This window comes from Zootoca vivipara, chromosome 3 (genome assembly GCF_965207765.1).
Source record: "Zootoca vivipara chromosome 3, rZooViv2.hap1.1, whole genome shotgun sequence".
NCBI classification, from domain to species: Eukaryota; Metazoa; Chordata; class Lepidosauria; order Squamata; family Lacertidae; genus Zootoca; species Zootoca vivipara.
This window is the reverse complement of record NC_142586.1, coordinates 117,420,640-117,446,274: the sequence shown is the minus strand read 5'-3', so window position 1 is coordinate 117,446,274 and position 25,635 is coordinate 117,420,640. Positions and strand designations below refer to the sequence as shown.

General features: G+C 48.4%; 4 long non-coding RNA genes across 5 annotated transcripts in view; 1 reads left to right on the top strand and 3 right to left on the bottom strand.

Moving 5' to 3' along the window:
• Positions 1-113: 113 nt before the first annotated feature.
• Positions 114-2,075, bottom strand: LOC118082851 (uncharacterized). Its single transcript, XR_004692308.3, has 3 exons — positions 1,951-2,075; positions 1,196-1,317; positions 114-422 (listed from the first exon to the last, which is right to left on the bottom strand). It is a non-coding gene; the product is annotated as an uncharacterized LOC118082851 (long non-coding RNA).
• An 11,124-nt stretch (positions 2,076-13,199) lies between these two features.
• On the top strand, positions 13,200-15,062 carry LOC118082885 (uncharacterized). Its single transcript, XR_004692311.3, has 3 exons — positions 13,200-13,343; positions 13,914-14,027; positions 14,781-15,062. It is a non-coding gene; the product is annotated as an uncharacterized LOC118082885 (long non-coding RNA).
• A 151-nt stretch (positions 15,063-15,213) lies between these two features.
• On the bottom strand, positions 15,214-18,949 carry LOC118082125 (uncharacterized). Its single transcript, XR_004692191.3, has 3 exons — positions 18,811-18,949; positions 17,829-17,957; positions 15,214-17,390 (listed from the first exon to the last, which is right to left on the bottom strand). It is a non-coding gene; the product is annotated as an uncharacterized LOC118082125 (long non-coding RNA).
• Positions 18,950-21,680: 2,731 nt separating this feature from the next.
• Positions 21,681-25,635, bottom strand: part of LOC148686493 (uncharacterized) — a 32,744-nt gene continuing 28,789 nt past the window's right edge. The window contains exons 1-3 of one of the 2 annotated variants that reach the window (XR_015949427.1): positions 23,236-23,339; positions 22,564-22,695; positions 21,681-21,978 (exon numbers count right to left, since the gene is read on the bottom strand). This is a non-coding gene — a long non-coding RNA (uncharacterized LOC148686493). Of the gene's footprint in view, positions 21,979-22,563; positions 22,696-23,235; positions 23,340-25,635 lie in introns of those variants that run through there. The other variant, XR_015949428.1, reaches the window with a different exon arrangement.

Genomic DNA, 25,635 nt, shown 5'->3' with positions numbered 1-25,635 from the left:
AAAGCAACCACAAAACCTGGATGGCATGACTGACTGGCAGAGAGAGAGAGGGGGGTGTATTTGAGTGACCAAAAAATCCCCTCAACTCAGCACACATTTTCACTTAACAAAGGTTTCCAAATGCTTGCATTTATTAAAAAGAAAAAGCTAAAGCATTTTGCAGGCAAACCAAATCCAAGCTCCAATCCTGATCCCACTTACTCATGAGTCAAGCCCCACTGGGGCTTACTCATGAGTAGACAGGCAGACAAGATGGCTCCCTCTTGACTCCTTCCCAGAATCGCCTTCAGCAGCATCAAGCAAAGCGGTTTCTTCCCCAGCAGAGATGGGGGGTGCAGTCGAGGCAGCTGCACATCAGAGGAGAGCAGGGAGGTCTTCCTTTCACCAGAGGTCTTGCACAGGAGATCTGCAGAGAAACACGCCTGTGAGAGGCGGAGAACTGTTAATGTGGGTGTTGGTGGTGGTTCTGAAAACCGAAAGCAATGACTCCAACTGGGGAGGCAGAAGAGCTGACTGTTGTCAGAGTCCAAATTGCACACAGAGGGTCTGTTTTGCAGAGGGTTGGCCTAGATGACTCCTTAGGGTCCCCCAATGCTACATTTCTATACTATGATTGTAAGAGAGACGTCTGTGCATTTCATGTATGCACTTTGGGGAATTTGAGTGGGGCTTTTCTACCACACAGACATTTTTCCCAATGTGGTTCTTTTTCCTTCTTGTTTTTACGAACAGCAACCCCAGGAGAGGACACATTTGAGCAGATAATTGTGAGTGTGCGTTGCTGTGCATTGAACACTTTCCCTTCCAACTCTACAATTCTGTGATTCTGTGATTCACCTTCACAGGGACATTTCACACAGGTTGCCTTTGCTATTTGAGGAGGGTCAGCGACTGAGCCCCCACCCTCTCATGCCAGGAAGAGCTGTTCTTTGAGGCCAATGGAGGCTTTCCTTCCCAGGCTAAGGGGAGTTGTGGCTGAGGGGCCAGAGAGTTTTCATGGGGGCAGCAAGGGGAGAGGAAAGGGTCTTCAACCCCCTGTGCACAGGCTAAGATTGTTCCCCCTCACAGTGGCTGTAAAGGGAATAAGAGAGGGGTGGGCTGGGGGGGGGGAAACAGAGTGATGAGTCTCATGCATTGGGATCATGAGACACCATTGACTAATTTTCAAGGAGAACAAACATTTGATTTAACTCACCTTAACGGCAACAGACTAGGCGACCACACCGAAAAGTACCCTTCGGGGTGGAAAGCACCTTGATACCATTCTCCCATTCTGCCGGCGACACCTCTGATTACAATTTTGGGCTCTTGTGAAATCTGGAGGAGGAGGAAGAAGAAGACTTTGAAGGCTCTGTCTCTCAGGACTGACCTTCTACACCTTCCACAACTTCTTCCATAATGGCCCTGTTGGCCTGGACACCTGGAGGGCACCAGGTTGGGGAAAGGTGGTGCAGGAAGAATGCAGGGCTGGAGCAGAGAGCCAGTCCATTTTCCTGCTGCCTCCCTGCACCTCCAGGACAGGGTCTGAGCCAAGGTGGTAAGGAAGGCTGTGTCAGAGTCACTGGCTTCCCTGGGCAGCCACTGGCAAACTGGGAGAGAGAAGCCCCCTTGCCCAAGAAGCTGGTCCGTTCTTTTACCCACCACAAATCTGAGTGCAGTGAAGCACATTATTACAGATGTGAAAGCAAGAGCTTCCATGAACCATATAAATGAGGTAATAAGAAGAGCCAGACTGATGGATCTGGCCAAAGGGGGCCCATCCAGACCAGCATCCTCTTCTCACAGTGTCCAACCAGAAGCCCCATTGGGGAAACTCTCCAGGAGGACATGGGGCAAGATCCAACCTCTTTGGGAGTCACAGCAAGTGGTGTTCAGAGGCAGGTTTAACATGAATAAAGCTGAGAGCTGTGGAGCTGCTCAGAGAAGAAGCATCTGAGAAGATGGCCTTACCTGGAGCCAGCAGCATCAAGAAGAGGACGGCAACAGAGAGGAGGCAGAAGATCTTCATGGCTGGAGGTTGGTGGGAATCCTGGAGGTACCAGAAGCCAAGTGGAGGAGCAGTTGACTGGGGAAGGAGAGGTCCCTCTACTTATAGGTGGCTGGAGGCCTGTTGAAATCTTGTGGGATGCCAACCGTCGTTTGCAGGATGGATGTGGCAAGCCCTGAGGGGCATGTGCCAAGGACCAGCCAAAGACCACAGAATCATAGGTTCACAGAAGGTACACCAAGGATCATCAAGTCCATCCCCCTGCAATGCAGGCATCACAGCTATAGCATCCCTGACAGGCGCCCATCCAACTTCTGCTTAAATTCTTCCTGCAAAGGAGAATCAGGCACCTTCTGAAGAGCCCCGTTCCACTGTTGAGCAACTCAGAAAGTGAATCTGTGGGTTTGTGTCTTGCTCTCTGCTCACAGTGGCATGGCATCTTTTGGTGTCCCCAGTGGGCAGAGTTATCCAGCAGCAGGTAAGGTGGGGATCCTTGCATGGGGGCATCTGGCTCATTCCCCCCTCAAAATCTGGTGCCCGGGGCTACAGCCCATCTAGCCCTCCCCACAATGAGCAGGAGAAAACAAGCTTGCCCCTTCCTCCTTGTGACAGCCCTTCACACATTTGAAGATGGCTATCAGATCTCCTCTCAGTCTCCCCAACTCCCACAATTGCGTTGCTATAAATATTATTATGTGTTCTTGACCTTTGTCTCTTCTTCGCCTTCCCATTTGCAATTTTGGAATGATGGTGCTCACCCCCACATCAAAACGCTCTACCTCTCTTTTTCTTTTTCGCCTCTTCTTTTTTTCCTCCTATCTCTTCCCCCACCCCTCTTCTTTTCATCTGGATCAGAGCTTCTTTCTGGATTAAAAGCAGACATAAAGGGGTGTGGCTGTGTTTTTACGCTCATCAGATGGATGAAGAAGGGAAGCTTGCCTCTGTTTTCCTGATGAAAAGAAAGATAAGGGAGGAGAAACCAATCCTTGGGGAAGAAGGTTGCCCATGGATACCAGCCAGGATGGCAACTTTCTCCCTCCCCTGCTGGAGACAAGAGGCCTCTGATCATCATTAGCCCAGAATCAAAAGTGGGGAGAGCAGTGTTCACTCAGGTCCTCCTTGCAAGCTACCAATGGCTATGGATCACATGGAATTCACAGCAACTGCCATTAAGAAGCATGTTGGAGGCAGAGCATCTCCCTTATGGCTAGCAGCGTCTGGCCTGCATTTCAAGCCATCTGAGTCGGTGGTCCTCCCTGCCTCCTGGGCAACGGAGTTCATAGTTTTACTACAAGAGGCACAAAGAAGCCCTTGGTTTTATCTCTCCCGAATCTCCCGACACTCAGCTTCCCGTCATGTCTCCATTGCACTCCTCTATGAATCCACCTTACCTCTCTTTAGGAAACCCCTGCATCTCCTCCACCTTTACCCCACACAAAACCTGCCCCAATGATTGAAATCTCCCCTAAATCTCCCCAAGGTGGTGCCTTCCCTTCACTCTCCCTGATTCCACACCAGTTTGCTTAGAAACCCAAACAAGCTCCTGAAAACTCATCAGCATTTGGGTGTGACGTTTTCCCTAATACACAGGCATTTCCATGTAATCTTGCCTAATATGCACCTATTTGCAAGGCAGTCCCCCCCCCCCAATTCCTGCATGCTATTTTCTCCAATATGGATACATATTACACGACTTTATGCACGGGAGGCAGTGCAAGACAGGAGTGCCTGGCGTGCTGTGGTCCATGGGGTCACGAAGAGTCGGACATGACTAAACGACTAAACAACAACAACAATGTGTTTTAGTACACATTACACGATTGAACTGCCTTGCAGAATTCATGGAAGGAGAACACTTGGAAGGACAGCTCTGTTTCAAATCTGGCATAGTTGCAGAAAGTATGTGCAGCTGAGGTACAAAACTTTTGGGGGGAAATAGTCCAGCCCTGATGTAGCTCTTCTCATGCAGCCTGTGCCCAAGAGCCAGGTAATCTCCCAACACCACACCTGCTTGGGGGCCCAACTAGGAGGGCCTTTGGCCTCACCCACCTGCAGGGCTCTTCTCTGGCTCAATCCTGCATGTCCATATCTTATGGAAGCATTTCCACTTGGGATTGCTCACCACCCTCTCCAACTCAACAGGTTGTCACCAACTTCAAAAACTGAGTTCTGCTGAATCCTCTCCTCTCCCTAGGCACCACCCAAAGCTGATCTGGAGGCTTGTATCCCACATTGCCCAATACTTTGGAATAGATTTTGAGGATGCAATGGGTCTGCATGGGAGAAGAGCAGGGGTTCCTATACACAATTGGACATCTGTGGCCTTGGGTACATCATTCCAGCACCAAATGATTCTGTTGACCTTCCATGCTCTTGATCATTCTCCAGATCCATTCAAGGGAAGGGAGTCTTAACCTTCTTTTTTATGTTTTATGGACACTCTTTGAGCACTGTCCTGCTCTGTGTGTGTGTGTGTGTGTGTGTGTGTGTTGTGCTGCTTTTATGGTATTTGTGTTGCTTGCTTGATGCTTCTGTGCATTGTTGTGAATATATAGGGGGAACTACAAGGTCAGGTGAAGCTGAGGCTCCAATACTTTGGCCACCTCATGAGAAGAGAAGACTCCCTGGAAAAGACCCTGATGTTGGGAAAGATGGAGGGCACTTGGAGAAGGGGACGACAGAGGACGAGATGGTTGGACAGTGTTCTCGAAGGTACGAACATGAGTTTGACCAAACTGCGGGAGGCAGTGGAAGACAGGAGTGCCTGGCGTTCTATGGTCCATGGGGTCACGAAGAGTCGGACACGACTAAACAACAACAACAAGGTCAGGGCAATTCTTTTATATTTGAATTTGAAGAAGGGGGAGAAGTATCAGTGCCAGTCATGAGTTGCTGGTCTGGGCTGTGCCTGTGAAATCAAGAAGGCAGTTGCTGGTCTTTTGCAATCTCCATGAGATGTCTTCAGCATCCTTTCCCAAGAGCCTGAAGTTCAAACCCAGCAGGCAAAGTGGGGAACCTGTTGTCACATGGCTAATCCCATTTCACCACCTGGTCTTGCTTCAAGTTAACGGACAAGCCTTGCTCCATTGAATGCCCACAGGCAGTAAAGTTGTGCCAAGCAACTACCAGATTCAGCACAGTGAACTTGGGAATTAGCCTAGATCAGAAGGCGATATTGGGGGGCGGAGTGGGATTGGGGAGCAGCAATGTCAAAGACACCCTTTGGCATGCAACAAGATTGAGGGATGAAGCTGGAGAAAGGGGGCAAATAACACAATTCAGGTTCCTTATAAATATTGTTACGCAGCAGCCAAATTGCTGAGCATTGAGAAACCCCAGGGGTTTCAGTGCTTGCGCAGAGTTTGGTTTCCTTGAATGTGAACAGAGATATAGATTTATTTGAACATATAGAGAGATCCTGAGCATAAAATGGATGGGGTCACAGCATTAACACCCCCCAAATCATCCTTCTCAGTTCATCACAGCTTTGGATCCCCTACACAGCAAACAGGAATGTGTGTCTCCAGCTTCCAGGCTGCTTCCAACACAGCTCTCACACATACATGGGCTCAGGACCACAAAATCTCAAGGACGGACTCTCTCCATATGAAGTGACCTGGACCCAGAGATCATCATCAGAAGCCTTTCTTCGTGTGCCTCCTTCACAAGAGGTCCATAATAGTTTTGTGTTTTTCTTTTTATATACATAAGAATGTATGCTCTGATTGTTTATACATAACATTGTTTTCTGTTTTAAATTTGAATATATCAAAAAAAGGTTTTTAAAATTTAAAAATTAAACACACACACACACACACACACACACACACGAGGGCCAGAGGGCAGCACTACAAGACGAGGTCTTGTCTGTGGTGGCTCCCTGTTTGTGAATTGCTCTTACCCGGGAGGCTCACTCTGCTCCTTTATGTGTCAGGCAAATACATTCCTCTTCTCCCAGCCTTAGACTAATGGAAAAATCTATGGTCTATGTGCGGGTGTTATTGTTTTGTTTCTTAATATGGTATGTATATTGATGTTTTTGTATTTTAAACTGCACTCTGGTCCTCAGATGAAGGGTTGTAGAGAAATCAAATTGACGGCTTCCACTTTCCGGTTGCCTTAATGGCACAGCTCCCACAATAGTTGAGACCATTGGTGAAGAAATAAACAAAGATGAAAGAGGATAATATCTTTGTAAACTCCCCCCAGGGCCCAGGGGGAGTGAGCTTCCCTCGTGGATCATCTCGGTACCTTGCTTTTGAACCTACATGGAGGTGGGAACCAGGGAGACTCTCACGCATTAGCCTGAGAGATCCCTCTTACTTGCAGCTCTTCCCACCTGCCTTCTTCTTTTGTGATGCTGATGAGGACACTCCATTGGCCAGCAAAGGTCCTAGTCCTACAAAGAACGTTGTCTGACCAGCTCAGCAAACTCCTCTTTGAGGTTCGAACCCTCCCTGGGATCAAGACCCCAAGAATTGGAAGGGATGCAGGGCACCCCCTGATCCACAGCAAGATGAGCAACCTTTTTTGCCTAAGCCTCCAGGTGTCAACACCCTACAGGTTGTGGATGTGGAGTAGGATGCCATCTCACTTGCAAGCCAGAGGAGAGGAGAGGAGAGGAGAGGAGAGGAGAGGAGAGGAGAGGAGAGGAGAGGAGAGGAGAGGAGAGGAGAGGTGGCATCTGGGTTGGATTTGGGGCAGAGGTCCAGGGCTCCACTTAGCTGAATGAGGAGGAGGATCTCCAGATCCAGTAGGGCTGGCTGACCACATTTAGAGGGGCTCACTTGCCTTTTTTCCTCTACTTGCTTCTTATCCGAAGCAACAATAGCTTCTGTTTGCAGACTTTAAAATATTTTGGAGCTGTCGACATTTTCTGGCTCTGGGCTCTTGAGCTAACGGAGGCATTTATTGCTAGCTGCCATATTGGAATTCCCACTTCCTTTTGGTCAGGATCCTAAACTCCACTGCGAGCAATCCAGAAAAAGCATTGGCTTGCAGGGGATTTTGGAATTGAGCCCATGGTGGTATGATGGGATGGAAGCAGGGAGGGAGGGGAAGGAGAGCATCATCTGAACCAAACCTGGTGACTTAGGTGAGTGTCACTCAGATGATGGGAAGGAGGAACTCACCTGAGGGGCCTCACCTGTCTTGGTTGATAATGAGGCTTTGGACATCCATCAACACCCCCTTCCTTAAGAAGACAAGGATGAGGAGCTTGGCGTTCTCCAGATAATGTTGAGGACTAACAATGGTTATTCTGAGTTTGTGGCGCTGTGGGTTAAACCACTGAGCCTAGGGCTTGCTGATCAGAAGGTCGGCGGTTCGAATCCCTGTGACGGGGTGAGCTCCCGTTGCTTGGTCCCAGCTCCTGCCAACCTAGCAGTTCGAAAGCACGTCAAAATGCAAGTAGATAAATAGGAACCGCTACAGCGGGAAGGTAAACGGCGTTTCCATGTGCTGCTCTGGTTTGCCAGAAGCGGCTTAGTCATGCTGGCCACATGACCTGGAAGCTATATGCTGGCTCCCTCCGCCAATAATGCGAGATGAGCGCGCAACCCCTGAGTTGGTCACGACTGTACCTAATGGTCAGGGGTCCCTTTACCTTTATGTGTGACACATTGGATAGTAGATTCTGACCCCCCAAGTTCCCCCCCTCCCCACAAACGTTTTCAGAACATGGACCTACGCAGATTTTTTCAATATTTGCATTTATAACTCACTTTAACATATTAGGCCATTTGAACAAATAAAATGTAGCCTCCCGCACCATTTTTGACACCTCCAATTATCACATTGGGCTCTGTTGAAATCTGCTTCTTCTTTCTCCACTTCCTCCCCGCTTTCTGTGCCCTGGTCAAGTCCTGCTTAGGAAACATCCCGTCCCAGGGGAGGAGACATGGAGAAAGAGGCACAAGGAGAAGTTGGGGGGGGGCTGGGAAAGAGGGGTTGGCCCACCATTTGAGAAATGCTCTTGTGCAAAGCCATGTTTGCAATAACAACCACAGAACCTGGTGCCCACTGACTGTCCTCGAAGAATGCATTTTCTGAAATGCATTCAGCCTACAATAAAGATAAGGGAGGAGATACAGATCCTTGGGGGAGAAGGTTGCCCAGGGCTACCAGCCAGGATGGCAACTTTCTTTCCCCCCTGCTGGACACAGGAGGCCTCTGAACATCATTGGCCCAGAATTGCAAGTGGGGAGAGTGGTGTTCACTCAGTCCTCCTTGTAGGCTACCAATGGCTATGGATCACATGGGATTCCCAGCAACTGGCATTAAGAAGCATGGTTGCCTCCCTCATGGCTAGCAGCCAGTGGCAGTGGTTTCTTCTGGGAAGACGCAGGGGGAAACATACCCTTAAACATTTTGTGAATCTTTGTACTTTTGTCCATTTACTATATTTATTCTTCCCATTTTGAACTAATTTTGAACTAATAAGAGTACCGCCTAAACCTTTTATTTAGAAAAAAAGTACTGGCCACTGGTATAAATTTCAAGCCACCTGAGTTGGTGGTCATCCTTGCCTCTTGTGCCAGGGAGTTCCATCGTTTCATTTCAAGCTGAACAAAATAGCCCTTGGTTTTATCTCTCCCGAATCTCCCGACACTCAGCTTCCTGTGACGTCTCCATTGCACTCCTCTATGAATCCACCTTACCTCCCATTAGAAAATTCCTGCATCTCTTCCACCTTTTCGCCGCACGCAGCCTCCCCCACTGATCCGGCTGTTTGGTAGCCTTGGCATTACGGAGGTCAGAGTGTCACTATCCGACAAAACGCTCCCAGGGCCAAGGGTTTCTCTGGAGCCATTCATGTCAAGGGATGTTTTGCCCTCAAGTTCAGGGTGAGCTGCAGCAATTCCATTCTCGATATGGATGGAAACGGCCATCAGACGAGAGCTGAAGTCAAGGTGAGCTTGAGGATCTGAGCGGTGGTGGCTCCCCTTTGTTCCAAGTTCTTTGAGGAAGAGATGATGCTGTCAACAGCCATTGGAGCTCCTGCCAGAGGGAGCGGGAAACCAAAACAGCTGGCGCATCACTCTCTTTTAGACATGTTCCCCTCCAGATGTTTTGGATTACCACACCAGCATATGGACTTGGAGAGACTTGGAGAAACTTCATTTTTTTAAATAAAGTGCCCGCAAGAAAATCTGCCACTAACTCTCCCACTCCCACAGGAAACAATGTTTGAGATCTATTCATTTCTATTTTAAAATGCATGCCCTGGTTCTTCCCTTCCACAAAGGATTTGCTCAAAGCATCAAAACAACAATGGCCCACACATTATAATACAGAACTAACTGAAAACAGCAGCAAAATGGAGAGAGGTGGTCAATTTGGTCAATTTCAATTTTTACACAGTGTTTCATTTTCCCAAATGGAAGTTAAGTTATCCACATACAGAAACATTCTCCAGAAAAGTCATCAGCATTTTTGTGCGAATTTTTCCTAATATGCAGGTGTTTTACTGCAATTTTACCTAATATGGACATTTTTGCAAGGCAATTTCCTCCCAGTGTAACATTTCTTGCATGCTTTTTTCACCAATATAGGCACACATTACACCACGCTCGGTGTTTTGGTCTACGTTACTTGACTGCAGAAGTGCATTGCAAAATTCAGAAAAGACAGAATTTGGAAGGTTAACTTGGTCCCAGCTTGCGTATTGTCCAGAAAGTGCCAAATTAGTAGGCTGTCCTGCAATTTGAAATGACTCTATTTCCCCCACTCCTGAGCAACCACACAGGGAACTCCAGCAACAGTCAAGAAAGAGCAACAGTTTGATTTCACAGCAAATTTGGGAGTTCCTGCATTTTCTTTTTCATATCTGAAGGACCAGGGATGTCCATTGATAGCAAAGGCAGAGAAAGCAATATTTTCTTATGCAAGACTCCTGCACTTTGTTTGGACAATGAATTTTGATGCCTGGCGAAGGCCTATATTTATATTGGCCAAAGCTAAAGGGATTTATTGATCAATAAATTTACATCAAGCATCTCCTCCTCCTACTCCTCCCTTCCTTTCTTTGGGTGCTGGCCATTTCTTGCTATTCCCTCCCCATCATCCTATGGACATAGCTGGACTATATCTCCTACCATTCCTGGCTGCTAGCCCTTCTGGCTTTTGGGGCGGAAGGGAGCTGGGGGTCCCCATCAACATCTGGTCTGCACCACATTGGCTACTGCTGCCCTAGCCCTCTAGCTCTGCAAAGGAGGGTCTCCCACTCTGCCTTACCTGGTAGAAGGAAGAAGAAGACAGCAGAGAGACAAGGTAGAAGAGCTTCTAGGCTGAATGTCAGAGACTCCAGGATGGAGCGGAGGTGGGGAGCTTCTCTGTGTTTATAGGTCACTGTGGGGTTGTGACACCTTCAGGGGTCTTTGGAAATCTTGCAGGGGGAGAGGAGGAAGAGCACAGCCCACAGGCCTTCCCAGCACAGGGTCTCCACCAGTTTCTGTACAGGAAAAGGAAGCAGAGAATTGTCCACAATGGCAGAGAGCGAGAACGCCAGTCTTGAAGTCCTTGTAGGGATGGGGCCCGAAGGAGGAAGACGGGAGATTGGACACAGGTCACAATTCACACCTGGGTCAAACACAGTCTTCACAAACCTGGTGCTCAACAGATGTTTGGGACTACAATTCCCATTGGCCAAAGGTGATAGGAGTTTTTCTATTTATGTGCTACTTGCTTGTAGAAAGATCCAGAGTAGTTTACAAAGGCATGAGGGGCAGTTTGGGTCACCCACAACCAGGGGTTTGGTCATGGATAAACCCACGGGCATAGCCAGGAAAAATTTTTTGGGGGGGACAGTACTTTTGTTACTTGGGTTAGGACTGATATGATTGGTCAATTAGTTAAGTATTTCCATTGTTTTCCTTGACCTACAGGGGGCAGCTGCCCCCTGCCCCTCCTGGGGGGCGGAGCTGGAGGACTCCTTGACATCAGGAAGTCAGCACATTGGCTCCCGAGACTACCCCTAGAGCCGGGCCTGGATATTTGATCAAGTTTCAATCAAGTATTATTAGTACAAAAAGAAAACAATACTAGAACCATGTACAAGTGCTGACACAGAAGCCAAAACCAAACGTCAAGCAGATAGCATATACAAATAAATACCGAAAGGCAAACCAGTCTTTATGGTCTTTGAGGTTATATAGCGGTCAGCAAAGTGGCAGCAGGTCGAACGAGGTGTCAATGGTAGACAGGCTGCCGGCGTTTTTCGCCTGTTTCGCCCATATGACGGGCTTCTTCAGTAGTTTCTCCTTCTGCTTTCAGTTATGTTTAATGCATTCACTGGTGGTATAAACCAGGTCTTATTAGTATTCGAACTAAATCACTAATATACATCTAAACAAACAAATATAAAAGGCAATACTTACAATTCGTATGAAACCACTTGTCTTGGCTTAGGCCACAATGCTCAAGTTCTTTTACACAAGGTTCTCTCAGGTGGCTTTGATACATTTACATCACCAGTGAATATGTAAATGTAAGCCAAGATAAGTGGTCTAATCTAAACCTAATCTAAGTGGTCTTATCTAAGATAAGTGGTTTTATACGAATTGTAAGTACTGTCTTTGATATTTGTTTAATACTTGAGTGAAACTTGATTGAATCCTGTGCCCTTGCGTGCTGCTTGTATTGTATGGGACTTTGGAAGAAATTGGCAGCATTAGCCCATTATTTCAGTGTTTGTTGGGCCTGGATATTTAGCAGGCAGTTGCTGGTCTTTTGCAATCTCCACAGAGATGGGCCCCATGAGATGTCTTCAGCATCCTTTCCCAAGAGCCTGAAGGGCAAACCCAGCACCCAAATCTCTGAGAGGTGAGAAAACCCAGGCGTTTCAGTGCTTGCCCAGAGTTTGGATTCCTTGGAATGAAGGTCAGCAGAGGCTGTGCTGTCTTTAGGATATCTGGTGCTATTTAAAAAAATTCCTTCAGTAGCACCTTAAAGACCAACTAAGTTTATATTTTGGTATGAGCTTTCGTGTGCATGCACACTTCTTCAGATACACTAGAAACAGAAGGTGCTACTGAAGGAATTTTTTTATTTTGCTTCGACTCAGACCAACACGGCTACCTACCTGTAACTGGTGCTATTTACACATATAGACAGGCTGAACATAAAATTATGGGCTTGAAAGCCTTAACAACCCACCCCACCCCACCCCACAAAACCCTCCTACTCAGTCACAGCTTTGGATTCAGTACACAGCAAGCCCATCTCTGTGCCTCTAGCTTCCAACCAGTTTCCAGCAAAACTCTCAAACTAGCCCAGGACCGTCTTGGATCCTGGGATCATCATTTGAGGCCCTTTTTGATCTGGAGGTCTGGAGAGGGGCAACACCAGGCAGTTAGGGGCTGGGGGTGGAGGAAAGGCCCACCCATTAGTCTGGGGGACCCCTTCACTCAGTTGCTGCTCTTGCAACTGGCTCGTTCTTTTGAGATGCTCATGAGGACACTCTTGTGGCTGGCCAGAGTCATTGCCTCACACAGAAACTAGTCCGACCAGTTCAGCAACCTCCTCTCTTAGATTCTAACCTTCTGTTGGTATAGGACCCCGTGAATGAGACGGAACTGAGGACACGCTACAATCCACGATATAAATAACCTTTTGGTCAAAGCCCCCCTGTTGCCATAGTGCAGCTGGATGCCAACTCGTTTGCAACCAAGAGGAGAGATGCCGTCAGGGTTGGATTTGGGGCAGAGGTTCAGGGCTCCACTCAGCAGAATGAGCAGGAGGCTCCCCAAATGCAGCAGGGCTGGCTGACCACATGGTATGTGAAGCAGAACACATGGCCTTCTAAGGAAGACCTCCAGCGAGGCCATAGAGGCACAAGATGCCAACCTCAGGCTGAGGATTGCTGGGGAATCGGAATGGGAATTGGGGAGAGCTCCTAGCATCTCCACTTGCCCCCACATCGCAATGCTCCTTGCCAGCCTGCTTAAGGATATTGCAGTCATGAAGGAATCTCAAACATCTATGGAGTCAACGTATGGGTCTCCCTGTATGGCTGCCACATTGACTCCTTCCCAGAATCACGTTCCACAGCATCAAGCAGGGATCAATAGCTTAAGGGCTATTGTGAAACTCTATCACTCTATGATTCTATGGTCTTTGGCTGGTCCTTGGCACATGCCCCTCAGGTCTTGCTACATCCATCCTGCAAACGACGGTTGGCATCCCGCAAGATTTCATCAGTCCTCCAGCCACCCATAAGTAGAGGGACCTCTCCTTCCCCAGTCAACTGCTCTTCCACTTGGCTTCTGGAACCTCCAGGATTCCCACCAACCTCCAGCCATGAAGATCTTCTGCCTCCTCTCTCTTGCCGTCCTCTTCCTGATGCTGCTGGCTCCAGGTATGGTCTCTGAACACCATTTGCTATGGCTCCCCAAGAGGTGGGGTCTTGCCCCATGTCCTCCTGGAGAGTTTCCCAAATGGGGCTTCTGGTTGGACACTGTGAGAAGAGGATGCTGGTCTGGATGGGCCCCCTTTGGCCAGATCCATCAGTCTGGCTCTTCTTATTACCTCATTTATATAATCCACGAAAGCTCTTGCTTTCAAATCTGTAATAATGTGCTTCAGTGCACTCAGCTTTGGGGTGGGTATGAAAACGTTCCAGTTTCCTGGGCAAGGGGGCTTCTCTCTCCCAGTTTGCCAGTGGCTGCCCAGGGAAGCCAGTGACTCTGACACAGCCTTCCTTACCACCTTGGCTCAGACCCCGTCCTGAAGTTGCAGATAGGCAGCAGGAAAATGGACTGACTCTCTGCTCCAGCCCTGCATTCTTCCTGCACCACCTTTCCCCAACCTGGTGCCCTCCAGGTGTCCAGGCCAACAGGGCCATTGTGGAAGAAGTTGTGGAAGGTGGAGAAGGTCAGTCCTGAGAGACAAAGCCTTCAAAGTCTTCTTCTTCCTCCTCCTCCTCCAGCCCAAGCTTGTCATCAGAGATGTCGACGGCGAGGTGGGAGAATGCAAGCAAGGTGCTATCCACCCCAAAGGCAACTTTTTAGGTGTGGTGGCCAAGCCTGTTGCCGCCGTTAAGGTGAGTTAAATCAAATGTTAGCTTTCCTTGAAAATTAGTCAGTAGTGTCTCATGATCCCAATGCATGAGACTCATCACTCTGCCCCCCCCCAGCCCACCCCTCTCTCGTTCCCTTTACAGCCACTGTGAGGGGGAACAATCTTAGCCTGTGCACAGGGGGTTGAAGACCCTTTCCTCTCCCCTTGCTGCCCCCATGAACGCTCTCTGGCCCCTCAGCCACAACTCCCCTTAGCCTGGGAAGGAATGCCTCCAATTGGCTCAAAGAACAGCTCTTCCTGGCATGAGAGAGAGGGGGCTCAGTCACTGACCCTCCTCAAATAGAAAAGGCAACCTGTGTGGAACGTCCCTGTGAAGGTAGAATCACAGAATTGTAGAGTTGGAAGGGAAATAGTTAAATGCACGCACACCAATGCACAAACAAAGATCTTCTCAAATGTGTCCTCTCCTGGGGTTGCTGTTTGCAAAAATAGGAATGAGGTAAATGAACCACATTAGAAAAAATGTATGTGTGGTAGTAAAGTCCCTCTCAAGTTCCGCCAAGTGCATACAAGAAATGCCCAGAAGACTCTCCTACATTCATAGAATAAAAATGTACCATTGGGAGGGACCTATGGGGTCCTCTAGTCCAACCCTCTGCAAAACAGACCCTCTGTGTGCAATTTGAACTCTTCTGCCTCCCAGTTGGGAGTCACTGCTTTGGGTTTTCAGAACCACCACCAACACCCATATTAACAGTGTTTCCTCCTCTCACAGGCGTGTTTCTCTGCAGATCTCCTGTGCAAGACCTCTGGTGAAAGGAAGACCTCCCTGCTCTCCTCTGATGTGCAGCTAGCTGCCTTGAATGCCCCCCCCCATCTCTGCTGGGGAAGAAACCGCTTTGCTTGATGCTGCTGAAGGCGGTTCTGGGAAGGAGTCAAGAGGGAGCCATCCTGTCTGACTCCTTAGAAAGTGGGCTCAGGATCGGAGCTTGGATTTGGTTTGCCTGCAAAAGTGCTTTAGCTTTTTCTTTTTAATAAATGCAAGCATTGGAAACCTTTGTGTTGGTCCATTTTGTGAAAATGTGTGATGGGTTGAGGGGACTTTTTGTTCAGTCAAATACCCTTTCTTTCTTTCTTTCTTTCTTTCTTTCTTTCTTTCTTTCTTTCTTTCTTTCTTTCTTTCTTTCTTTCTTTCTTTCTTTCTCTCTCTCTCTCTCTCTCTCTCTCTGCCAGTCAGGGGTGCCATCCAGGTTTCGTGGTTGCTTTTCCAAACATGACTTTGCACAAGGGCATTTCTCAAATTGCAGGCAGGCACCTCTCCATCTTGTCTGCCTGTCTACTCATGAGTAAGCCCCACTGTGGCCATGACTCCTTAGTAAGTGGACTCAGGATCGGAAGTTGGGTTTGATTTGCCTGCAAAAACGCTTTAGCTTTGTCTTTTAATAAATGCAAGCATTGGAAACCTTTGTGTAGGTCCATGTTGTGAAAATGTGTGCTAGGTCTTGATTTCTCTTGGACTATAATATCTGGTGTGTGAAACACATAAATAGAAGAACACAGAGAGGCCAGGACAGGACATGTGGTTAGGATTCCATGGAGACACGATATTCCTCCATGTGTACAATATCCTGAAACAGGGCTGGGAAGGTCTGGGCTCCTGCCAACTCCCTTGGCTGTTCGGACAGTATCCAACCAGATCCCCACAAACAGGACTACAGCCCAAATGTGCCTCTTTTTCCCACAGTCTCCTGCCATGTCAATGGAGGGAGAACAAAGGCATTGTGATGAGTAGCAGTAGGTAGTCTCCAATATTGTTTGGAGAACCCCAGGATCCCCATCCCTGTCTCATAGAATTATAGATTTGTAGAGTTGGAAGGGACTGTGAGGGTCATCTAGTCTGGTCCCCTGCAATGCAGGAATCTCAGCTGAAGCCTCCATGACAGATGGCCATCCAACCTCTGCTTAAAAGCCTCCAAGGAAGGAGAGGCCACCACCTCCTGAGGGAGACTGTTCCACTGTCAAATAGCTCCTACTGTCAGAAAGTTTTTTCTGAATATTTAGTCAGAATCTCCTTTCTTGTAACTTGAAGACATTGGTTTGGGCCCTACTTTCCAGAGCAGCAGAAAACAAGCTTGCTTCATCTTCTGTGTGACAGCCCTTTTGATATTTGAAGGTGGCTATCATATTTCTTAAGGAAAGGTGAGTTGGAAGCTGTCCAAAACCTTGTGATCATCCCTGGACAGGTGAGGCCCCTTCAGGTGAGTTCTTCCACCCCATCATCTGGGTGACACTCACATAACTCTCAAGATTTGATGCAGCTGATGCTCTCCTCCGCCTCTTTTCTTGCTTCCATTCCATCATACCTCAAGACCTCAAGGAGACCCTCCCCCTGCGAACCTACTGAGACCCTGAAATCATTACCTGAGGCCGTTCTTTGTGTTCCTCCTCCCCAAGATGTCCAGAGGGTGGGAACCCAAGAATGGGCATTTTCTGTGATTGGATGAGGTCCTCAGTGTGGTTTGGGGGAGATTTTGGTTTGTTTGTTTTTGTTTGTTTGTTTATGATGCATTTTGTGTTTTTATGTAGTCAACTGCCCCAAAATCTACAACTGAAGGGTGGTATACAAATCAGAATCAGAATCATACCACCATGGACTAAAATACAATATCCAATGTAAGCCAATGCCTTTACTGGACTGACTACAGGTCACCAAAAAATGAACAAGCTTTTGAGTTCCGCAGAACGCTTCTTTGGACTGGATGTTAAGCAAATCAGGCGGTGGGGGTGGGGGTGAAAATCTGGTCTAGGGTTAAAATCTGCATTGGTGTGAGTCTTAAGGTATAAAGGAAGAAGAAGGGTCAGGCCGCTTGATACAGATGTTACTTGCATAACAGCTCTGGATCCCACCCCTTACCATTTGCACGGGAGTTGCATCTGGAAGGTCAGAGCTTCCCCAGGCATGACTTTATACCTGAGATTCCAGGTTTCATGCTGGGAGAAGCACAACAGCCCATTCCTCATATTTGAAAGGATTAACTACAACAGTTCCCTAGATCCAGCTCTGGCCTTAAACGAAACTTTGGTTCCTGGTGGTCAGAGGTATTAAAGAGAAACACTGCCATATTTATGAATGGCAAACGTGGAGGTTTATTGCACGCAGTGGAGTTGAAATCTTGGTTTTGGTCCCGGCCCCAAAGGAAGGGGGTGGCACCCTGGGGCACAGGCCCACGTCTGACATCAGAAGCTGACTTCCATCAATTGGTCCATCAAGCTGAGTGATCTCAACAGGGTTCCCAGCAGGGGTCTCTCCCAGCGCTTTCGGTTTTAAAATGAGGGATGAAGGGGGTGCGGCTGACTCAGATGCTCCTTGTAGTTTGGGGCAGCTCTGGGTTAGGAAAACAAACAGAGGAAAGGTACATGAGATTGCAAAGCCCCAACCAGGCCTCCCAAAGTGCATAGCCCAGAACCGTAGAATTGTAGCATTGGAAGGGACCCCCAAGGGCCATCTACTCCAACCCCGGGGAAGGTTCGAATCACAACTAAACAATCCTTGACAAATGGCCATCCAACCTCTGCTTAAAAGCTCCCAAGGAAGGAGAGTCCACCACCTTATGAGGTAGATCATTCCTCTGTTGAGCAACTCTTACCATCAGAAAGTCCTTCTTTAGTCTGAATCTTGCTTTGTGTCCTACCCTCCGAAACAAGCGGGGAAAAGTCTCCTCCTCTCTTTTTCCAGGCTAAACATACCCAGCTCCCTCCCTCAGCTGTTCTGGAACACATTTTCTTCAGCCCTGGGCACAATTGACATTTCCATATAACTCACCTCAACGGCAACAAAGTTTGTCTCCTGAACACCATCCAATTTCTCTTTCCTTGACGCCACAGCTGAAATACTTGCATCTCCCTCCCCTACGGACACATTGCGGCTCGAGATTTTGGGCTTCGGTGAAATCTGGAAGGGGAAAAACCCTTTGAAGCTTGCTTTCTCCCACACACTTACCCACCCACCCACCCACCAAGGCCTGGCCTTCTACACTTTCCACACCTTCCCCGAAGGCCCTGCTGCCTGGGATATCTGGAGGGCACCAGGTTGGGGACAGCTGGTGCAGGAGGAAAGCAAGGAAGCGGTCTGGGCTGGAGACTGAGATCATTCCCCTCCCACCTGCAGCTTTAGCAGATGGTCTAAGCCAGACATCTCCAACTCCCAAGCGACTACGATCCACTCCCAGTATTAAAAAACTCTCAGTGATCTACCCTTTGTCAATGCCTAGAGTTGTTCAGCTTTTTAAGCGGGGAGTGACCAAAGTTGTTGAGCTTTTCTAAACACAATTTTTGGAGGGGAGGCGATTTCTTTAATCCCACGATTGACCAGCAGCACCCCCGTGATTGACTGGTAGATCGCGGTCGACCTGTTGGATATGCCTGGTCTAAGCCAAGGCAGAAGGGAAGGCTGTGCCAGAGCCACTGGGAGAGAGAAGCCCCCTTGCCAGGAAACTGGCTCTCTGCCCCACTGCAAAGATAAAAAATTTTAAAGCAGCAGCTTCTTTGAATTATGTTTCATGTTTTAGGATTAGCATGGCAAGAAGATCATAAGAAGAGACTGGCTGCTGGATCAGGCCCCTCTTTTTGCAGTGGCCAGCCAGATGCCCCATTGGGGAAGCTCTCCAGGAGGGCAGAGGGGCAAGAGGACCCAACACTCATCCCTTTGGGATGCCCTGCAAGTAAACATTCAGAGGCAGGTTTAAAATGAGGAAAGCTGAGAGATGTGAAGTTCGGAGAAGAAACACCTGAGAAGAAGGTCATACCTGGAGCCAGCAGCATCAAGAAGAGGACGGCAACAGAGAGGAGACAGAAGATCTTCATGGCTGGAGGTTGGTGGGCATCCTGGAGATACCAGAAGCCAAGTGGAGGTGCAATTGAATGGAGACAGAGAGCTCTCTCTACTTATAGTTGACTGGAGGACTGTTGAAATCTTGTGGGATGTCAACTGTCGTTTGCAGGATGGGTGTGGCAAGCCCTGGGGGTCCATGTGCCAAGGACGAGAAAAAGACCAAGGCTGTGTTGCTGTGATGATGTTGATGTATTCCTGCCTCCTGCAGTTTTAAAATGATGACATTTGCTCTCCCGGCTGCCCTCCTCTCTTTTTTTCTAGTCGCTGGTGGAGCCAACTCTGGTATGTTAGTTAATATGGGCTCCACCCCAACTCTCTCCCCAAATTTTCCTTTGGCAGCCTCTCTTAACCCATATCAAACCAGCCCCCTCCCTCCCCACCTCACCCACTCCTTCCACTCACAGCTTGCCCCCGAGCCCATCCCCCTCATCTCACGGTTTGCCCCAACTCCCCCCCCCTCTTTCCAGGGTGGTGGGTGCTTCACCCAGTGGCTTTCTCAAATGCTCTCCGAAGTTCCTCTCCCCTCTTCCCCCTGCCAATGAAAGTGGATCGCAAAAAGTTTTCCTTCCTCCCTCAAAGCGCCAGAACTCAGGGACAACCAATGAAGCTGAATGGCGGAAGCTTCAGGACACAGAAAGGGATGTCCTTCTTCCCACGGTTCATCTATGGAACTCCTTCCCGCAGGAGGCAGTGATGGCCACCAACTTGGATGACTTTAAAAGAGGATGAGAGAGAGGGCGATTGATGGCTAATACTCAGAGGCAGGAGTGCTTCTGAATCCCAGTTGCTGCCAAAGACAGGAGGGGAGAGGGCTTTTGTTCTCGGATCCTGCCTTCTGCTTCCCCATAATGTGCACCTGGCTGCTCACTTTGAGAACAGGATGCTGCGTGAGATGGGATCTCTACAAAAAACCCAGAGTGGAATCCCTAAGATGAGACCAAACTTTCACCAGAGTGGAAATGGAGGAGGACTTTGAATGGGGTGTGTGTTGTGTGTGTGTATACAATCCCATTGTCATGGACTGACCACTTCCTGTCGAAGTTTGTGCTTGTAGGGGCAAACCTTCTCTACAGAGGTGGGGGACCAGCTCTGATGACACACCCCCGCCCCGTCATTTGATGGAATTTGGCTTGGTTAGCCTGGAAAAAAGGAGACTGAGAGGAGATATAAGAACCATCCTCAAATATCTTGAGGACTGTCACTTGGAGGAAGGATCAAGCTTGCTTCTTCCTGCTCTGGAGGTCAGGATTCGAACCAACGGCTTCAAGTTACAAGGAAGGAGCTTCCAACTAAACATCTGGAAAAACTTTCTGAATGGTTGGATAGTGGAACTGTCTCCCTTGGGCAATTGTGGACTCTCCTTCCTTGAAGGTTTTTTTTTTAGCAGAAGTTGAATGGCCACCTGTCATGGATGCTTTAGTTGACATTCCTGCATTGCAGCGGGTTGGACTAGATGACCCTGGGTGTCCCTTCCAACTTTACAATTCTGTGATCCGATGATCCAGCAGACTCTTTTTATGGACTTTTGTGCATGTATGAATACAGCTGGAAGAAATGGTCCTGTTACACAGTGCAACTCTCAAGCTCTTGAGAAATGATATTCATTCTCTCTTTCTCTCTAGTCCTCCGTCATAACACACATTTCTTCCAAGGGAACCACCACGGAGGGCAGGAACTCCAAAGAACCAGCAGGTGGCGCTCCAGGATCGCTTGCTTGTTGCAGATGGAGAAGGAAAACTGGGAAGCTTCTATTGCACCTATCTTGGACTAGTTGACCCTCAGGATCCCTTTTAACTCTGTACTAATTCTCTGAAGAGAATTGCAATCTTGCTGCATTTTAACCTAGAAGGGGATGTGTCTAGCATTCCTTCCCCCCCTCCCACCAACTGCCCCCCCCGAACGTCCATCAGAACTGGGCCATTGCACAATTCCACTGTGTTGCACAGAAGCACCTGCCAGTTACTCCCAAATCAAATAAAAGTCACAGTATGGAGAGGAACAGTGATGACCCCCAGGGACCCTTCCAACTTTACAATTCTAGGGTTCTCTGGTGATAATTGCAATTTGCTCCATTTTGACCTGGAAGGGGATGTGCTTAGCATTGCTTCCCCTGGACTGGGACCCCAGGACTTAAATTCCCAGCCAGCCATGAAGCTCACTGGGTGACCCTGGGCCACTCACTACCTTTCAGCCTAGCCTACCTCACAGGGTTGTTGCCAGGATTAAATGAAAGCGTGGAGCATTGTGTGCCCCACCTTGAGCCCCCCAGGGTCCCTTCCAACTCTACAATGCTAGGATTCTCTGGTGATGAATTGCAATTTTGCTACATTTTGACCCGGAAGGAGATGTGTCTAGCATTGCTCCCCCCTCCAACCAAATGCCCCCCTGAACCTCCTCCAGAACTAGGCCAATTCCCAAGTCCATTGTGTTGCACAGAAGCACCTGCCAGTTACTCCAAAACCAAAGGAAAGTCACAGGATGGAGAGGAACAGTGATGACCCTCAGGGACCCTTCCAACTTTACAATTCTAGGATTCTCTGGTGATAATTGCAATTTGCTCCATTTTGACCCGGAAGGGGATGTGTTTAGCATTGCTTCCCCCCCTCCCACCAACTGCCCCCCTGAACCTCCTCCAGGACTAGGCCAATTCCCAAGTCCACTGTGTTGCACAGAAGCACCTGCCAGTTACTCCAAAACCAAAGGAAAGTCACAGGATGGAGAGGAACTGGCAGAGCCCCCACCCCAAACCGGCGCCCCTTTTCATACAAGGCACCCACACAGAGGTTTCCAATGCTTGCATTTATTGAAAGGAAAAGCAAAAGCAAATAAGCAGGCAAATCCCATTGTGAACCCAGTTACAAAGATGTCACCCTCATTGAGCACAGCAGGAGTTGCTCTGGAGTAACCGGGCAGAAAGGATTGGGCTGTTACGGATCCTTCTCAGAATCGCCTTCAGAAGCAGCAGCAGTGAGCAAAGAGTTTCTGCAGAGGTGGAGTCAAGGCAGTTGCATCTCCAGAGAAGAAATGGGGTGGTCTTCCTTTCATTTCATCAGAGATGGTGCCCAGTGGGTCTGCTGTAGAGCTGAACAATAGAGAGAGGAAACACAGTGAATATTGGGTGGGTGGGTGTGCTCAAAACAAGCCAGGGACCCCCTGAAGACCAAAGAGCCTAATGCTATCAGAGTTGGGATTTCATGGGGTGTGTGTGTGCGTGTGCGTGGCTGAGACCTTAGCTCAGCTGGTTAGAGTTGGTCAGAGTGTGACCTTCTGAATGTGCAGAGGTCGGGAGAGTTCTGCATCCCAAACCCACATGCCTCCTTACACCGTCTGGGGCTGATAATCCAAAACATCTGGTGGCCCCCTGATAGACAAAGGCTGCCCTCTAGGCTTCCAAAAACCTTGTTTCACGTGGGGCTTGTTCTCCCCCTCCTGTCTTCTAAGCTCCAAGTGGCTCCCAAGGTCATTAGGGAATTCTCAAGGTCCAAACCAAAAACAGTCAATTTAGCATTTGGGAGAATCTAGCAGGTGCCCCCCACCCGCCATGACGGTTAAGGGTCAAAGACGGGGGGGCGAGCAGAGCTGTAAGTCTCAGGCCTTTGGGGTCATGTCTCTTTGAGATGTTCCAGGCTTATTTCCAGACACAGGTATGGTTTTGCATCGAACTCACCTTAGGTGCCCTTGCAGCAAGGCCTGTCTCCCGAACACTTCGAAATCTCTTTCTCGCCTTTATTGCAGGTTTTTCTGCAGGTGCCCCCATTCTGTTGGCATTCCTGGGTGGGACGTGTAGCTCCGGTGAAATCTGTAGGGGAAAGCGAAGAGAAGAGCCAACTACCGTAAGAGAGGGAGATGCAACTACCAAGGAGAGGATCTACCTGGGAAGGCTGCTCTGTCTCCCAGGACTGGCCTTCCACAGCTTCCACCCACATTTGGAGGGCACCAGGTTGGGGGAGGCTGGTGCAAGATGAATGCAGGGAAGGGAACTGGCCCACTCTCTTCCTCACCACAAAGCTAAATGCCCTGAAATATGTTATTACAGATTTTATAGCAGCAGCTTCTTTGGATCGGATTCCATATTTTAGGATTGGGATGACAATCAGATCCCAAGAGCTTGGCTGCTGGATCAGGCCAAAGGGGACTCATCAAGTCCATCAACCTAGTCTCACAGTGGCCAACCAGATGCCCCATTAGGGAAGCTCTCAAGAGGGACAGAGGGGCAAGAAGACTCTACACCCTTCCCTTTGGGATTCCCTGCAAGTGATATTCAGAGGCAGGTTTTAAAAGAATAAAGCGGAGAGCTGTGGATCTCAGAGAAGAAGAAGCATCTGAGATGAGGCCATACCTGGAGCCAGCAGCATCAAGAAGAGGAAGGCGAGAGAGAGGATGCAGAAGATCTTCATGGCTGGAAATTGGTGGGATTCCTAGAGATGCCTGAAGCCAAGTGGAAGAGCAGTTGTCTGGGGAAGGAGAGGTCACCCTACTTATAGGTGGATGGAGGACTGATGAAACCTTGTGGGAATCCAAATGTCTTTTACAGCATAGATGTCACAATCCCTGTGGGGCAGAAGAAGATGAGAATTGCCGTCTGGATTTGAGTAATGCTCTTGTGCAAAACCACATGTGGAAGAAGGACCACAAACCAGGCTAGTGTCACTGACTGACAAAGAGAAGCAGGGGGAATTGTTTCTGAAACTATGCCACTGGAGAATTAATTCCCCAGCTATGCATTGAGTTTACCATGACGTTAATAGAGGAAAAGCAGGTTCTTGGGGGGAGGAGAGGGCTATCTGGGCTCCTGGCCCCCAGGGCTCTGTTTTCCCTCCACTGCTGGAGTCTGAAGGTCTCTGAACTCTAGTTGCTCACAATCACAAGCGAGGGCATGGCTGTTTCTCACGTGTGTTTCTGGTAGCCTTCTTGTTACCTACCATTCCCAACAATGGTTGACTCTTGCAGGCTGCTGGTCTGATCCAGCAGGGAACTCCTTATGCTTTTTGCAGAGCTAAGGTTTCTTCAGATAATGCATTTTATAAAGACCCATCTCAGCACACAGTAAAAGAATGGAGTTTGCTCCTACCGGAGATAGCGCCACCAAATTAGATGGTTTTGAAAGGCTCTTCTTTGTGGGTTATCAATGGCTACTGGTACCCCGCTGTATGGGTTTGGGTACCCGTTATGTGACTGGAGAACCGCCTTGGAAAATTCAAAGACTCAATTTGGAAGGATGATTCTGTTGTGTTTCACGTACTGTTGTGGAAAGTGCAAGTTAGCTGGTCAGACCTTTCATTTCCAGCTGAATATAATGTCTCCCATTTCCCTGTCAAAAACTCAAAAAGGACCCCACTGGCAAGCAATCCATTGAAGAATGACTGTGATTTCTTAGCATCCTTTTGAGGTCATGCCTTTCCTTTTCCATATTTGGAGGACAAATAGCGGGGAAATTGAAAGGCATATCTTCTCAGAGATTCTTACAGTTTGCTTGAACCTTGCATTTCAACGTTTGAAGAGGACCAAAAAAGGGGCTTATTTATAAATAAATTAATATCCATATGTCATTCTTTTATCCCCATTTTTGGTTTATTTTGGATGCTGAAGGTTATTTGCTATTGCCCCCTCATGAGGGTTGAAGCAACGATTCCTCAACATCAACTTCGTTGGACTGGTCATGTGGTTTAGATGCCTGATTATCATCTTCCAAACAACTGCTCCATTCCCAACTTCAGAATGGAAAGTGTAATGCTGGTGGATAACAAAAGAAGTGTCCACTGTGGCAGAGAGCGAGAATGCCAGTCTGGAAGTCCTTGTTATGATGGGGACCAAAGGGGGAAGATGGGAGATCTGGACACAGGTCACATCACAGCTTTCACCAACCTGGTGCCCTCCAGATGTTTGGGGCTACTACTCCCATCGCCTCATGCAGGACCATGTGAGGCTGAGGCTGGTGAGAGTTTTTGCAGTACTATGCCGCTTGCTTGTGAAAACAGCCTCCCATTGGTTTACAAAAGAGAGTGTGAGCTTGTGGGAGAGAGCAAGGGGTGCTGGACTAGACAGGCCTTCGGACTGGTCCGTTTCAGGGATCCTCTCGTGCTAAGTCCTTCAGATCCACATCTCATACCATCATGTCCGCCTGGGCTTTCTCACCACCACCTGCAACTCAATGGCTTGTCTCCAACTTCATAAATTGAATCCTGATTCCTCTCCTCTCCCTGGACAGTGGTGAGGAACCCATCTCTGCCCCAGGAACCACCAAAATATGATCTGGAGAGTTATTCCAATCTTTAGAGTAGATTTTTAGGGTGCCTGGGGGGAGTCTTCAGTGAAGAGGAGGAAAATGTCCTATACCAAGCAGAAATATCTTGCCTCAACAGGACAGCAGCCTTGGAAATAACCCAGTCATTCCAACACCTAACTGTGCCATTGCCGTCAATCAGACTCCACATCCATTTTTCCAAAGAAAGGGCAAGTTAAACCCTCCTTTTCCAAATGGTCTGAATGTGTGTGTTGTGCTGTTTGCATTTTACTTGTAGTGCTGAAGCAACACTTGGTTATGATATTCTGTGAATTTATGTGTCCATGGGAGAGAGATGGGGGCTCAAAAGTGAGGATCACAGTCTCATATTATTCTGGGGGAGGAATATTAGTGCCAGTCGTGAGCTGTTTCTCTGTGTCATGGAAACAGCATGTGAAAATGAATTTCATCCAGGGAAATTGCCCTGCCAAAATCTGCAGATCAGGCAAAATGACA